The sequence below is a fragment of the Pinus tabuliformis genome, chromosome 9 (assembly GCF_031772625.1).
Source record: "Pinus tabuliformis cultivar Carrire ecotype Pingquan chromosome 9, CPIR1, whole genome shotgun sequence".
Taxonomy (NCBI): Eukaryota; Viridiplantae; Streptophyta; class Pinopsida; order Pinales; family Pinaceae; genus Pinus; species Pinus tabuliformis.
This window is the reverse complement of record NC_142307.1, coordinates 1,444,986,882-1,445,004,912: the sequence shown is the minus strand read 5'-3', so window position 1 is coordinate 1,445,004,912 and position 18,031 is coordinate 1,444,986,882.

The following is an 18,031-nucleotide window of genomic DNA, read 5'->3' as shown; positions in this document are numbered from 1 at the left end:
GATCAAGAATTCAAGATAAAGCAAGAAGGAAGACAACTTGGCATTTCCACCTCATTGTGAAGTCCATGTCATCATTGTCAAGTTGTAACTTGTACATGTAACATAACAATGTAAAGTGTGTCCATGCGTCATGCCACATCAAGTGGAATGTAATGATGTAATTATTAAAAGGAAAAGGACGAAATGTAATGTGTGGAAGTCCAAGGGTCATATGTGGAATATGAAGAGTCACATAGTCATATAAGGACAAAAATCACACGAAGAAGTCCAAAAGTTACATAGAGAAGTCTAAAAGCCATTTAGAAGCTCAAGAGTTGTTTAGAAGTCAAAAGGTAACAATAGAAGTCTAAGAGTCATGAGGGTAGTTCAAGAGCCACGAAGGAGATGAAAGGTCATCCATTTTGTTATAAAAGAAACCTCATAAGTCAAGCAAGGGAATTTTTGAGGCTTTGACTTTGGAGAGCTTGTTTTGGCTTCTTCAACTTGGCATAAGAGAGAAGAATATTCTTTGGATAAGAAAGAAGCGATTTAATGTTCCACTATTGGAACTAGTGACTCACCATTGTAACTGTGTACTGAAATATTTCATTCATTAATCAGGAGATCAATGAGTTGACACATTTTCATGCATGTATCGTGAATTTTTTAAGACTATTTTTGGATGTTTGTGGTATATGTTACGTTCATATGTGCTAAAGAAATTGAACTACTTCATTGGATTTAGTACTTACCATGTTGAATGTATGTTTGTTTGGCTTTAATGATTGTGGTGTATATTTGAACTATTTGTGTAGATAACTAATGAATATTTCTTTCCTCTCGTGTGTATAATCTCTTATGTTATCCATTGAAACCAAGGTGAATCTTAGAGTTATGGTGGTAGGGACATCACTGCGGATGGGGCTCCTACTCCAAACGGTGAGGTCTAATTGAGACTTCACATCGGGGAGACCCCTTGTATGTTGTTGATATCCAACACTGTCAACACCTTCTTTGCACCATAGTACCTTAGATAATCTCCATCCCCTCCAGGGCTCTAGCTCAAGATCAACCAAGAATTTCTCAACAAAGGTCTCAAGGAAATATAACTTCTATAAGAGTGCTCACATGGCCGGCCTTTACATAGGCCCTTGGGTATTTTCTCAATGAGAACTACTCATAGGCATACCAACCTAGTTTTTCATCACAATTACTAGCTTCACAAGCTAGTTTTACACATAATGCTGGTTTCCTCCATTTCCTAACACCCAACTCTCTTTTTCTATTACTTCTTGCTATTTACATAACTCTATACATGTCCATTTGAATATATTCTCATAAATATCTCCAAGATATATGTTATTAACTCCTAACTAATTTCTTGAAAAGCTCCAAGATTCTTTCCATATCTTGGATGATTGACTCATGATCCCAAATCCATGGTAAATATTCAATTATTGAGGAGGAAATTCAAATTTACACTAGGTTGTAAAAAATGCATTCTTGAAATCTTAAAATATACTTATAACCATCACAAAACTTTCCCAACTTTAAAAGATACTAAAAATAATTATTTTTATAATATTTAATCATATACTCACTTAAAATACTAAAATAAATCAATTGAAAATTATTGAGCCTAATCCCACATGTAAGCATAAAAATGGAGTAAAACAAGGTTATGAGAAGGTAGAAAATGATTAAGAGTTAAGAAAAATGTTGTGAAAAGATGGTAAAAGGATGTGAAATGGTAATTTTCATGACTGAACAAACATCATCACTAGTGAAGAGAAAGCACTTTGTTTAGGATGAATAATGCAAGCCTCTAACATTTCTTTAATCCTACACTCAAAATCAATTTTTTGGCATATGCATACTTATAAGGCCTAATGTTAGGTGGTACACTTCCAGGTTGCAAATGAATAACATGGTCATGCTTTTGAGTAGGTGGAATACCCTTAGGCATCTCTCCAAATATCATGGAATGGTTATTGCTAAAAATTTTGAGATCCATTGAAGTGGATGAAATATATTTTTGAATATCTGGTGAATAGAATTGTGCAGTTACACCATGGTGTCCATTTCAGAGTAATTTTGTGATGATTTTAGAGCTTATCTCTTTATAGGGTGTCCCTTGGATACCTATAAATATAATTTCATTTCCTTATCAAGGAAAGTATTGTGAAAAATATTGAAAATTTAGGGCTATCATTCCCAATGATTGTAAACATTGGACCCCTAATACAAAATCAACACCACCCATTTAAGTATTCCAACAAGTACTCCACATAAATTTATGGCACTTCCATCTACATCATTACTTGAAATTCTGATGCTAGAGATATGAAGCAATTGAGAAGTTTAGCTATTTTTTAATTGATAAAGTTATGAGAACCATTTGAATCAATCAACATTGTGTTAATAGTTAGATTTGACCCTACCAACAACAATGAGAAATATAACCTGATCAACGTCCCAATTAGACCTGTATTCATTTGGTATGGTTATATTCACCAATATGTGGGCTTGATTGCCTTAAAAAAAGTTTTAGTTGTGACAGAATGTCAATCGAAAGGGAAAATATATGACATAACACTAATATAAACTAGCTAACTAATTAAGTGTATTGTATAAAATTGTTGGTTCACACCATCAACTTCTGAACAAAACACTGGCTTTCAATTTAAATTATTTCAATGATAAAAATATACAACTACCATACCGAGTTTTCTAGCCATAAAGTCTTTAATCCTTTCATAAACCTTCCTAAAAAATGTATAGGTTACAATTTTAAATTTTCCAACTCATAGATATTCAAATTCACATTCAAATTGATAAAAATATATAAGATTGTTTACAAAGTTTCCGATCTATTTACTCTTAAAAAAGATTATATTTATATTAATCTATTACTTCATCTATTCGTTCAAATTCCTCACTATATATATAAAATTATAATTTAGCAAAAAAATATTGATAAAATCCTTTAATTACTTTTATTATCAATTAATAACATTTGCTAATAGGATTTTTCATATTTGATTCAAAATGTTGAACTTATCATGTTTTTATTAGTCCACGAGCATGGATTCTCTTCCTGTATTCTCTAGTCATACTCGGGGTCTTTAGGATTATTTCCTTTATGCTATTAATTTGCAAAAAAATAGAATGAATTAAAAATAAATTGGTCTACAACCATTATAATAAAAATCATAATAATCTATTCATTTCCATGATTTACTCTTCAACAATAAACTTGATTCAATATCGTTTAAATCAAATATGAACTTTGGGGTTGCAAAGGAAAAATTATTTAAACAAGCCTAAAAACACTTGCGAAGATTATAAATAAAATAAAATCAAAATATGTATATTTGTGTTATAATCTAAGTTAAATTATTGCAAACAATTAAAATCATAATATAAATAAATATTTAGAAGGTTTTCCATTATTTTATGATTTCTTTATATCATAATATGGGGTTTTTGTGTAGGTTATAATAATGGGCGATTAATTTAATGAACTAATTATCTTTTCCATTTGATAATTTAAGAAGATTTTTATATGAAATATAATAAATAAGTCTTTATTTTAAATTTTGAAATATATAAGAATTTATTATATTTTTTTCATCTATCTGGATTATTTTACAGTGGAAAAGGTGGATAAATCAACTCACAAGACCATTTTTACTAGGGAGATCTAGTTTGGCAAATTAGGGTCTAAAACTTTATGAGAGAAGTTTGAGGCATTAAATGGTGTTTTTTTGGGGTAAAACTTTATCACTTAAGTGTAGCACCTTTTTGTGATATTCTACGCATAGCTACCTATTCGATAGTGTAAGAATCGTCTCAATCAGAGTTTGTATGCAAAAGTTATGCCACTCAAAATTTGATCTTCTTGTATTGACCACCATAATTCAAGAGCATGCCATGGCATCCTTGATTATCCATGGAAAATGGGATAACCACATGATCATGATGAAGAAGACTCCAAAATAATGCATATTGTAACTCTAGTTAAGAGTTGAAGGATTCAAACCTAAACACGAGTAGGCTATCAGGTTGTGTTATCACTAGGTCACCAGGAGGAAAAGGGGTTCCATTCTATTCCGTAGATGAGTAAAGTAGCCAAGAGTGGACAGGGAGATAGAAAATAGAGAGGATTGTGCATTGTAGCATCCCACAGGCCACATGCCTCACTTCTTTGTACTTGTATACATTTTACATTCAGAGAAAAAGAGCAAAGCAACCTCACCTTCCAACTAGGTTTTCTCTAGAAAGGTTTCCCATGTTATATCTGGTGTTAATTTGTGGTGTGTGAGTTTTATTTTATTGCTATCTATTTTATGAATAATTATAATTTGCATGTGTAGATAATAAACAATAATTAATATATCCATAAATCCAAGGAGAAATAAACCCTATACTGCATATTTTCGATTTTAAGATTAATTTTATCAGACCTGTTGTGATGAACTGTCTAATGTAATATCTATCACAGTTTATGAATCAATATTTGTGAAAAATAAACTTGTAAGTCTAAATACCCAACATTTTCTACTACTTTTTCATAGCTCACTAAATTAATTTAATCTAACTAGTAATGATTTTATTTTTTTAACCAAAATGAGTAGATTTTTATATATTAAAAATGCGCCCGTTCGTGTGCAAAATCGAGATTTTACAAAGTATTTTCAAGCCTACTGAGGGCTGTTGATACATCAATTATTCCACTTCCCTTCTATAAGAGTTTTCACTTTGATTCTTACAAAAAATTATCATTCTAGAGATCCTATAGCTATATATTCGACAAAATTGAAAAAGTAATTATTTACATTTGAAGTATGCCATTCAAGATCATTTGTAAAACTAGAGAGAGAACAAACTAAACGTCCATTGGCGTTGGACTGTTCAAATTCAGGCTAGTTGACACTTCTTCGTTTCTCCTATTTAGATCTAGCCCGATGGATTCTTCTTCATTGCTCTTGCTGCTCTCCTCCATCTTGAGCTTCAACTGTTCAATTTCCTAGTGCAACACATCCACCTCATATTCCAATTGGAAAATTCGTTCCTTCTTCCCCAATTTCCCCTCTTGCATGGCCATATTGTCTAGTTTCTATTGATGGATGCAACACTACAGCACAGCCAAACCATCTGGTATCTCCAAGTGATCCTACACACATTTGTTGCAGGCCTACCTATTGCTACCGCCGACCATAGATTTACCTGCCCTTGGCCCCCTGTCCTAGGCCCGCGACGACCCCAGGATCTCGACAGGGAGTTGTCCTCAGCATAATTGTTGTGCGCACTCATATTTGTCTTCAAACTACCATTGGAAAGCCTCTCTAGGATTCCACAGACCCCCCAATCGCGCACCCCCAACTCCAGTATACCCGCGATCCACCACTCCAGGAACCCACAAACCTCCAATTCGAAATTGTCCCTGATGTTATGTTCCAAAACCCCTTCCTAGTCCACCAGACTAGCAATACTCATACTAGAAGCTCCCACACTAGCAACCACACTCACACTAGCAGCACTCAAACCAAAAACTCTCACACTAACAAAACTCAGACCAATAGTTCTAACACTAGCATCCCACTGAAAATAAACACTCGAGTTTTCTCTATTGCAACTATTGCCTCCAGAAACCACCTTGTTTTCATGCGCTACAACCTAGACCCAACAACTGATACTCAGAGACCCCAACTTCAGCCACTAGGCCTTCGCAGAGGCCACCTAAGCAGAAAATAACTTTAAACCATAGAAACAAATCATACTATTATTCCTTCAATAGAATATGCAGGACTCGGTGATGATGGAGTACTATGGAGTGGTATTGTTGGAGCTGTAATCCCGATGAACCTCCTTAAATTCCCAACAATTTGCCATTATTTCCCAACTCTGCTCCTGGTGCGTAATTCTCATCCAAACCTTCCTCCCATGAGCGACCAAAGCATTTATGAGCAAGGGAATTAATTTCTTCTCCAAAATCCCCATTAACTTGCTATCACCTGAGATGATGAGATGACCTTTGCACCTTGATCTAGGTTGTGGGGGATCAATATTCACACTGTGTAATTTACCAGGCACAAGTGCAGTACTAAATTGACGAACACAGACATGTCACAACTGCAAATAGAGGAAGCCCTTGCCACGAGGCCCAAGGGCAGGTTAGGCCTCTCATGGTTTGATGTGACAGGGGCCAAGGTGTAGTGGACTGAAGGAATTAGGGGAGGGGAACATAACAGAGAGGAAAGGAGGAGGGATGAAACAAGAGAAGGGATTAACAAGAAGAGAGGGGGGAGAATGTCGAAGGATAGGGAAGGGAGGGTTAAATAGAGAAAAGGGGAGGGGGAGGGAGGGGAAGGGGGTATCAAAAAGAGAGGGAAAGTGAAGGGGGGGGGGGGGAAGAACTTATAGGCTAACTTCATAATCCAAATTGATAATACTTGCTAACTTCCTAGCTAGACCAATAATAACTTCCTCAACCCAATACTTGAAGCTTATGGATGCAATTAGGGGATGCAAATATGAAACCCTATACAACTTTCCACGAGGGCTATGCATAACCGTGTTTACATATATCTGATATATAGTATTTCTGAGCCCCTAACATCATAATATAAGCTTCTAAATAGAAAACAAGTTACCAATTCTAGAGTTGTGCATGGGGCTCAATGGTAGAAATTGCTCGCAGATTATTTACAATACCCTTTTAGAAATTTAAACACAAAGGATTTTCCTATTTTTCAAGGAAGTATTATAAATTATCATTATGTTTGAGTGCTTGTAGTGGTTCAATACTTTAAATACTTTCCATGTGATTTGTTTGCTGGGGCCTTCTTCTTGTTTAGTTTGGAAAAGATCCTAATGGCCAATATCTAGTTTTAATACATAAATTAAAAGTGAACAAAGTTCACGATCCGGATTTAAACAGGGACACAACAAATTACAGAGATAACCATATACATAAAGATGCAGCGGAAATAATACTTCATTTCATTAATGTAAAATATTGAAATATGCTTACAACCAGAAATGGAAATAAACCAGCTAGGGCGATGGTAGCTTATCTTTGAGAAGAGATGTGGTGGCTACATGCCTCTGAACTGTTCTGAATTGTGTTACAATGAGGCTCGAAGGCCTATTTATTGTTGATAAACAATGGAAAACCCTTAACATTCCGAAATCTAACCCTAGAAGATGAAACACCAAATTGTGGGCCCCATTTGGGTAAATTGGTACATCAATTTCCCGGGGTCGTAACTTTGGCATACGATCTCCGTTTGACGCGTACAATAGCTCGTTAGAAAGATCTATCCGAGCACTACAACTTTGGGAGACCCATGGACCCATGTTGCCCCAAATTCCCCAAAAAACGTCGTTTAGGGCCTCAAAACGGCTCCGGAAGTTCAGGACCCGAAAAACTGCTAAAAATAGTAAACTGTGCTACAATTTAGGAAACTAAAAAGACTGAAAGAGACAGTTGTGGGGGTCCAAATGGGATAGGTGGGTGGCCACCAACATCCACCTGGATCATTCCTCCCCCCTTAGGAAGCAATGGTCCCCATTGCGTTGAGTTCCTCCATCTGCTGAACTTGTCCTGCAATCTCTGATGTGTCCAGTAATGGTGAGAAGCATGGTCGACGATGGTCCATATTGAACACTTGGTGTAGGCAAAAGAATGGAGGAATGATGTGCTCCAAAGCATTGTTCCCCACAGCCTTGGTACTACTATAAGGACCATGTCAGAGTGGTCTGAGCTTCTGATGGGTTCTGGTAAAGCGTTCTTTCTGTCGATGCCACCAGACTTTGTTGCCCACCTGAAACTTGTGTGGTACCTCTGTGGGTGAGGAGAAGTGGTTCCTGTGTTCTGCCATGACCGTATCCCTTTGCTGCTACTGCTGCGTGGAGGAACACTTTGCAGGGGTCATGGATGTAGCACCGATCTTCCCCTTACTTTGGGAGTGAACCAGACAGATGAATTTCCTAGTCTGGGAGATGAGCTTACTGCCTTTCTTAGTAGTGATCAAAGATGTGGCGGTAGGTGGGGCTACCTCTGGTATGCTGTATAATGAATTATTCAAAGAAATAATGACATCACGAGGCCTTGACTCATACACAGCATTTCGCCTCCACAAGTATGGTTGGCCTAGTAATACATCACAAACATCCAGAGGTGTAACATCACACAATACCTTGTCTGTGAAGGGCTTGATGCTATAGGAAAGGCGGCACTGCTGGCAAACTTTGAGATCTCGTCCTTCATGAAGCCACCCGATACTATACGGCTGTGGGTGTGGTGTAGTCGGTAGGCCCAACCGCTTCACGACCTCAGCTGAAATAAGGTTCTTTTGGCTGCCACTGTCGACAATGAATTGCAGCAGCGAACCCTTCACCCACATCTGTGAGTGGAAAAGACGCTCCCCTCTTCTGGATCTATAGGTTCATTCTTCTGGATCTTGGCAGTGGCAATAGTGGCGCTGGGATCCGCATCAATGATCTGCTTCCCTTTGCCATTCCCCTTGTCGGGTTCTGGCTCAGGGTCAGAACATGCATCTGATTCGGAAGCCTTCAACTCAGCCACCAGCGACTGCTTGGTCTGACACTCACTTGTGTTATGAGTGGGACTCTTGTGGAACTCACACCACTTTCTTGTGTCCTTCTTCGGCTTCGTGGTATTGTTCTTTTCTTGCAGCTTCGACGGGTTGTCTTGGGTCACCCCGCCTTGGCTTTGTCCTTTGGGCTTCGAATTTGTAGATCCAAAGTCTCGCTTCTTCTGTTTGAACTTTTGCTCGATTTTGACAGCGTATCGGTATGCTGTGCCGAGTGAGGAGATGTTCAAGAACCCCATCTCTTCCTGGATGTATCTATGTAGGCAGTCGCGGTATTTGAGTACCAGATGCAGCTCAGAATCTTTGATACCCAACTGTGTGCGAAGGGTATGAAAAATGTTTGTGAACTCCGGCACATCTTGGTCTCGTCCCTGCCGCAATGTGGTCCATTTGATGTATTTGTCCTCATAGCTTCCGATAGGGTAGTACTGCTCCTTGATGGCATCCCGGAAGTCATTCCAAGTGGGTGCGGCTGAAAATAGTGAGCCTGTACTTTCATCCTTCTGCTTTCAGTAGGTTTCCCAACAGTCCTTGACATGGGGGGTTGCTTTGAGAAGAGCGAAAACAATCTTTTCCTGACTTGAAAATTCGTGAACAGAAAAATACCCATCTAGTAGATTTAACCATTTATCTACGACATCTGCATCTATTTGACCCTCGAAGATGGGGATTTCAAAATTAACTTGTACCTTAAATGGTGTGGCATTTCTAGAGTCGCTGTTGGAAGCCGATGCGTCACCTCTGGGTAGCCGCTGAAGGATCTGCGCAAAGCTATCCATCATTGCGTTCCTTTGCCGCTCGAGCGCTTCTTCGAGCAAGATTTTGATAGGATCTCCTGCCCCCTCGTCTTTCTTCTCATCAGCCATGGGAGTCCGTCAGGATTTGCGAGGCTGGTCTTGTAAAGGTTCGACCAGTTGAAGCCCTAACTCCTTATATCCCGACCTCGTTGGGGACATGTAAAGAAAAACAGAGAAAAAAAAGACCGCTATGATACCACTGATCCGGATTTAAACAGGAACACAACAAATTATAGAGATAACCATATACATAAAGATGCTATGGAAATAATACTTCATTTCATTAATGTAAAATACTGAAATATGCTTACAACCAGAAATGGAAATAAACCAGCTAGGGCGATGGTAGCTTATCTCTGAGAAGAGATGTGGTGGCTACATGCCTCTGAACTGTTCTGAATTGTGTTACAATGAGGCTCGAAGGCCTATTTATTGTTGATAAACAATGGAAAACCCTTAACATTCCGAAATCTAACCCTAGAAAATGAAACACCAAATTGTGGGCCCCATTTGGGTAAATTGGTACATCAATTTCCCGGGGTCGTAACTTTGGCATACGATCTCCGTTTGATGTGTACAATAGCTCGTTAGAAAGATCTATCCGAGCACTACAACTTTGGGAGACGCATGGACCCATGTTGCCCCAAATTCCCAAAAAAACGTCGTTTAGGGCCTCAAAACGACTCCAGAAGTTCAGGACCCGAAAAACTGCTAAAAATAGTAAACTGTGCTACAATTTAAGAAACTAAAAAGACTGAAAGAGACAGTTGTGGGGGTCCAAATGGGATAGGTGGGTGGCCACCAACATCCACCTGGATCAGTTCATGAATTTGTTTGTTCCCTTAACACTTTTTCCTCCAACTGCAGGCTGGTGTTACACTAAAAAATGTCACCTTGACTACTTATAGTTAGTATGGCTCAAATCAACAGTCATGCTACCCTTTTTAGGCAAGTCTTATGCCTCTGTTATCCATCTCAAACTCAAAGAAGAGAGAAAGTCTTGTAAAAACTATGTTTATCTCTGGGGTCGCAGGTTCTCTCTAGCCTTACCTGCGGGGACGCTGACCATGTTCACAAAAGCTGCGTCCATGGACGCTCTGTATGTTAAGGGACAGGTGCGTCCTTCTGTAAAAGGAAAAATGCGCGAGTTTCATCTTAAAAAAGTTACTTGTGGTTACTTCTAGAACATTCTAGAGGTCGGTTTGATGAAATGGATGCGCCTCCAGTTGGTTCATGTATCTCTATTAAGAGGGAACTTATCCCATCAATAAGGGAGCTATCCCACCCATAGAGGGAGATGATCCCATTGATAGTGGACCTGAATAACCTCTTTACAACACTATAAATAAAGACATTGAGCCAGAGGGAGGAGAGGTTGGAGCTATACATTTTCTTTGGGTAAATGCTGCAGGATTTAGGTCTTCCATTTAGAACCTTTGTGAGGAGAGATTGTCTTTGCTTGATTCTACTTGGAAGTGGGTGAGCTTTGTCAAAGTAGAGGAAAACCCTTGATGGACCCTGGGAGGAACTTGCACAACACCAAGGCCAGGTTGTAAGAGTTTCTTTGTTTCGTTATTAATACAAACTGGTTTATTTTTCTCAATAGCTTGTGTTAATGAGTTATTTCATGTGTTCCTTGGTCTGCATGTTGAATATATGTTTTATTATATGAAATACAAGTGCTTGGTAATTGTTTGATTGTTTGTGGTTGCAGGAATTGACATGAAGGAGGAGCTCATCCGGATCGCCAAGGACGGACTTCAACAACAGCGTTTTGGAATAAGGTAAGCCTAAACACTTGTAGTTTTCATGTTGTAAAAGGTGTATTTAGAGAAAGATCACTCCATTTTGTCTTGTTTGTCATTAGAATGTCTTAGACTTCTAGGAAGGTCAGCCGTGTCCGCACCCTTGACAGATTCCGTGTGACAAATTGGCGACTCCACTGGGGAATCCATTAATGAGAGAGTCTTTTCCTTTATGTGAACTTTGCTTTGAGAAAATCATTTTTATTTTCTGGTTTTTGACTGTGAGAATTAGTATTTGGGTGGCTTAGCTTTAGATTTAGTTAGATTTGGTTTTTCTTCATTTTTCCAGAAGGACGCACCCTCTGAGTACTGCACAGTGCGTCTTTGGACGCGCTGTTGCCATTTGCACAGAGCGGGCCCGCACCTGTGACAACGGGTGGCCTGCGTCTTCCTGTAAAATTCAAGAAAATTCCATTTTTGCTTTAAATTGCTTTTAGATTTTGATTTTCCTTAGTGTTTTCTGCCCAGATCCTTTAGTACCCTGTCAAAAATTTTCACCTGAACTTGTTTTGTGAGCTTTGAGTGTTTTAGTGGATTTCAACGAAGTTTAGACCTAGGGTTTGATTTTTGGATAGGTTTTGTAGTGACTTTGATAGTAGAAAGTTGTCCAGCCTTAGATCTCTCTGGTTAGTCAACCTTCTTAGAAGTCGGGGCTGTCGTAAAGTCTCCTTGTGTGAGCAGCTTGCCATTTGAGTTGTTTTGGGTCAAATTTCGAATTGCTTGTTTATAAAGTATTGATTTCCATTTTACAAAAAGAACAAAAAGATTAGAGTTTTGTTTTGGCTAGTTTTTGGTTCTGCAATAAGCTAGTCCTTGATTTGATTGTGATCAAGTAAAACACCTTAGAATAATCATTGTTAGTTTTGGCCTCGTTAAACTTGCTTAGAATAAATTTGCCTTTAGTTTGCTTATGAGTGGATTTTCATAGATTTTAATAGTCGTTAAGATTGATTTTTGGTTATATTAGATTTATTTGCTTTATTAAAAGAAAAATACAAAAACATCTTCTTAAAAAGTCTTGTTTCAAGTAGCTTTTTGTTTTTGAAAGAAGAAAAGAGTTTTTTCGTGCATGTAAAGAGAGGTTATGTTTTTATGCTTGGAAAAGAAAAACGAATTGTTTCTTTGATTGTCTTCAATTAAGAAGTTGCTTTTATAAAGATTGCATTCTCTCAACTTTTTAGTTAAAACAATTCATCGAAAAAGTAAAGTAGTGGGTAAATCATCCTAGGTGCATTTTGTAGTGGTTTCGAGTCGAGTCAACACACCACTGGTTTCACTTCCATCACCTTTTGACTTAAGAAACAACCTTAAAAGTAACGCTTAAATTAAAATCAATCTAGTAATTTTTATTTTCTAGGGCTCTAAAGCACCAACATAGCTTAGGCTAGGGTCTTGGAGTAGGTGAGTACTTAACTCTCCAAGACTACAAAACCAAACAGATAGTCTATCTTGAGTAGAACAAATCCAATTGTTTCAGTTACATTCTGGGAAAGCTCCTCTTAAAGGAGAAGCACGAGCTCGTGTCCGAACCAGTGAGGGGATCATTCCTCCCTCGTTGGGAACGACGCCAGACAGTACGTATTACAAACGGTAAACCTCGGATTAACCATTGTCGAGGAGCCAGGGGTCACTTATCGGTAAACCTTGGATTACTGTCAAGGAGCCGGTAAGGGGATTGAGCTTGTTACTCTGCCCTTGCGTGCTGTCGGAGTTTAGACTGTTCCCCCAGGTGTAATTGTTGTGATTGGTAACCTTAGTGGCCATAATATCTAGGATTCTACCCAAGGTGACGGTGGAGGGAAGGTCCCACTGTACCTGGAGCAGACGTCGGCTATACTCACTTGGATTTTCTGGGGGGTTCGCTTCACTTCGAGACGGTTAAAGTGGAGGAACTTGGTCCAGTCTATTCATTAAGCAGGTTGTCGGTGTAACTGTTCCACCCGCCATTTCTGTACTGAATCCTGCGAGGTTGGACCTAATCACCAACTAGCGCTTTTGGTCCGGAAGATACTGTTTGTGTGTGGTTTGACGCTCTAGATTCTTTAGGCGTGTGCTTCAAATTTGTTTGCTTCTTTAGAAGACTTTAGGTGGTTTGATTTGAAATTTTTACTTTGTTTTCGTGTGTTGTAGTTAAAAATCATTAATTGTGGCGGAATTACCGAGACGGTCCCGTCGAATTGCGGGCCAGTCTCCTGAAGTTGTTTCTGTGGCCGAATTGTTGAGAAGATCCCGTGAACTTAGGGGTTCACCTCCTCGAGACGACCCCAGTAATTTAGAAGGTTTAAAGGTCCTTGTAACTCCTCCTAGTGACAGTAGAGTAGGTTCACCTGAAGAAGGAGAATCTTCCTTGGTAGTCCATCCAGATTACCAAAGTTTAGAAACAGGTTACAATCCCGAAGCTGTTACAGTTTCCGAGCTTGCTGGTAGTTTTTCATCTGCCAGTGAAACAGGCGAAGAACCTGAAATTTCCGAACCTGTTACTCCAACTCCTAGTGTTCCTGATTCACCAAGAATAGAAAGAATTATCACCGAAAATCTTCCTGTTGGTTTAGTTGCTATAGAAGAACTTGTTCCAGAGGAAGAAATAGGCGTCTTTAATCCTGAAGATCAAATTACCCTTGATCTAAGGGAGCGTGAATCCATCTTTTACAGTCCTCCTAGAAGTGAATCTTGGTACCTTGCATTAACCAATTTTTTAGACAACTCAGTAGGTTTTTCTACACCTCGTACTCCTTTTCCACCTAGAGGAATTCATACTCCTGTAAATATGTCGGGTCAGTCATCTGTGTTTACGCAAAGTCCTGAATCTTTTTTACATGGCGGTCCTTCTGTTCCTACTGGGTATCAATCACTTTCTGGTACCTTTGCGGGAGCATCTCCTCAACCCATTGATCATGGGTTATTAGTTGGAAACAGTGGTAATGTACCATTGAGTATAGGTGATGTTTATATGATGTCAGGTTCAACTCCCGTTAACCAACCTCAAGGTGGCCAATTACCGCCTGGGGGGCAACCTTCGTTAATGCCTGGGGGGCAACCTCAAGGTACTTCATTCGTGTCTGGGGGGCAACCTCAAGGTCAGTACGCTCCTAGGGCAATACATACCTCAAGGTCAACCCCAGCCTCAATATGTACCCCAAAGTCAACCTCAGTATCAATATCAACCTCAAGGATGGCAACCTCAAGGATGGCAACCCCAAGGGTATCAACCCCAAGGGTATCAACCTCAAGGATACCAACCTCAAGGTCAAGGTCAACCCCAGTACTCGTATTTACCTCAAGGTTATCAACCTACGGGTCAATACCCTGGTCAAGGTTATCAACCACCTCAAGGGCAATCATATGGGACTGCACCTTACAATTATCAACCCTATCCTCAATACGGCTATGGATCTCAGTATCCTCAACCTGTTACGAGTCAATACCCTGGAATGTTAACATGGGATCCGTCACAGGGTCAACAGATGTCGCAACCAAGTATACAGTCGGTACCTCAAGCAGGACAACCTGTAGTTCCTGGTCCACCCCAGCAACCGCAACCTGTCCAGTCAAGTGTTCAGACCCCTGTAACTTCCGTAGTTACTCAGCCGCCAATTGCACCTGGTACTCCACCTCACACGGCTGCAGCAACTACCGCTTCATCTACCATGCTTACTTCTGGAGTATCGGCAGCTCCGGTTTCTACTGTCCCTGTAACCACTCCTCAGACATCTGTACCGTTGTCTGGACCTACGGTTCAAACCACAGTCCAGATGCCTGTAGGCCAACCTGGTACAAGTACGGTTGTTACTACTCAACCTCAATTTGTTCAACCTCCGTACCAGGGACAGTATCAACCTGGGCAAGCTGCCAAACAACCGGTTTACCAGTATCAACCGTATCCTGGGTACACTTATCAACAACCTCAGCAACCCCAGTACGGTCCGGTTAATCCTGGTTTTCCAGGAGGATATAATATCCCAAATGCGACTCCTGTTCCTAGTTATCCTGGATATCCTCCTCCTGGGGCTGGTATTGTGACTCAGAGTTTTAGAGATCCTAACCGGCAGTTACCGTTTATTGCGACTTTAGATTTACCCGACTTGACGCGCCTAACGAACGATCCAATTCAATATCTTCAGTTCTGGCCGCCAATGCCAAATAAGTTGCCCAGCGATATACCCAAGTTCGAAGGTAAGTCTGGAGAGGATCCGTCTAATCACGTGATGACTTACCACCTCTGGTGTGCTTCAAATTCCATCTCAGATGATTCCATCCGCTTACGTCTTTTCCAGCGTACACTCATTGGTCTCGCGGCCAAGTGGTACATTGAGTTACCACGGGCCTCTTTTTACAACTTTAGCCAGTTAGCTACCTCATTCTTAACTCATTTTCAGTTACCAGTCAGATATGATAACGGTACAGAATTATTAACTTCGCTAAAACAATCGACATCCACGTACATTTCTGATCACATTCATGAGTGGAGACGTCGAAGGAGATTAGTGAAAGTTTTTATCCCGGACCAAATCTTAGCTGAATGGTTTGTCAAATCATTATTACCAAGAATTACTGAAGATGTAGCTAAGGCCGGAGTAGTTACTGAGGAGCAAGTCATTGCTCAGGCACAATACCTTGACTTAGTTTACACTCAGTCGGGTACGTTACACGAGAAAATTCCGGATCTTCCAAAGTCAAACCAAATCGCTGCTGCTCCTTCGGGATCTCATGCCGCTGATGGTATGATTGGTATCGTGACTACGAAGAGAAAGAAGAAGTCTTCCAAGGCTTCAACTACTCCAATTATCACTTTGCCTGATTCTCCGACAGGAGAGTCTTCTCCTGAACTTACCGCCGACATTCACGCTGTAGAGTCATCTACGGCCAAACCAAAAAACGGTGGAAAGAAGAAAGGAAAGAAGAAGGCTAAAGCAGACAAGGCTCCAAAGGAGAAAACGGAAAAGTCGGAAACCAATGACGAAAAGCGCAAACCTCGATATCCTTGTCTCATTTGTGAAGAAGATCATTTTACGAGAGACTGCCCTCATCGGGCCGAGGTAGTGAAAATAGTCAAAGGTTCTCCCACTCCTGCTGTGTTAAAAAATCCATTTCCAGAGCAGGAGAATAAGATGATAGGTTCTTCTTCGAATGCCAGTGAAGAACCCATTTTGATGATGTCTCATGTCAGGATTGCGACTCGATCGCAAGATTATGGTAGTAAGGCTCCTGTTGATGGTAAGGAAGCAGAATCTTCTCACTCTAACCCATCAACCTCAGCTCCTGGTTCCGATCCACTACAGATCGAAAAACCTAACCCAGACTTAGTGATTAAGCCGCCCGCCAAGGGTGTACTTCGAAGGTCTGCTTTCAATCCACATGCGAGAGCAGCCCAGAATTACAACATTGTTGAAGACTTAGCTGTTTCACCTTCAGCAATGTCGGCACTCGAAGTGCTGCAATCATGTCCAGCGCAACGAAAATTGCTTTTGTCGGCTATCGGAGCTGTCGATGTTCAGGACCCGAACCTAATGATCTTTGATCTAGAAAATAGTACACCACGTCTCCCCCATCAAATGGCTTTCCAAATCCCAGTGATAGTCAAAAACAGGCCTATTCATCGGACTGTGATTGATGAGGGAGCTTCTACGTGTATTATGTCGATTCAATGTTGGAGATCGCTTGGTTCTCCTTCGTTGAACCAATCCCCCACCATCCTTAAGGCCTTTGATGGCCGTGGGTTCCGTCCGTTTGGTATTCTACAAGAATTGCCTATAGGGGTCGAAGGTAAAACCGTTAGTCTGGATGTGGAAGTGGTTGATGCCCCTCTAGACTACAACCTTCTTTTGGGTCGAAGTTGGTCATATGCTATGACAGCGGTCGTTTCATCGGTCTTCAGAGTAATTAAGTTTCCACATAACGGTAAGATCGTGACTATTGATCAGCTGACATACTTTTCATCCGACCCAACCTCTTCAGAAACTATCCAACATGTTGGTAAAACGACAATCCCTTATAGGGACATTGGTGTAGGTTTAGTTAAGGATTCCGGTTTACTGGGAACTTTTCCTCTCCCTCCACTCAATGTAGACCCTTCGTTTGCAACAATTCATATGATCACGTCAGAAAACATTATTTATGATGATCCTTGGTATGTTCCATCTGACTCTGAGCTAGACTCACTCGGTGATGTTATGCCGTTGAGTCCGTATGAGATTGCTTATGAAGCTCTTATGTCTTTTACCGATTTTCATTCAACCGAAACCGACCAAATGAATGTGGTCAGTGAAGAGTCACTTTTCACCTCACCCTTAGAACGGATAACGTTTCCCGAAGAAGTGTCATCTGACGAACAACTTCGCGAAATCCTAAGTGTAGATGATCTACCATGGGAAGATCTCCATCACAGATCTTCGTTTTTACCTAAGGGCGATGCATTTGAAAATGATTTTTCATCTATCTTTACCGCTGAATATGTCAAAGACGCTCAGGATCCAACGAAACATTCTGATTCAGAGTTGAATTTAGGGAATATTTCTCGTACTATTCCCATTGATATTTCAGTGAAGCCCGGAATCGAGGAAAACATTCATATAGGTGCCGCATGTACTGAAGAAGAAATCCAAACTTACAAGGCCCTATTCCAAGAATTCCGCGACGTGTTTGCCTGGTCTTACGAGGAAATGCCAGGAATCGATCCTGCCATTGTTGTTCATGAAATCAAAACCTACCCGGATGCTAAACCCATTCGGCAACGGTTGCGTCAGATTCACCCTCGAAAAGCGGCTGCAATTAAAGCAGAAGTCGAAAAGCTGTTGAAAGCAGGTTTCATTTATCCGATCCCGTTAACGGA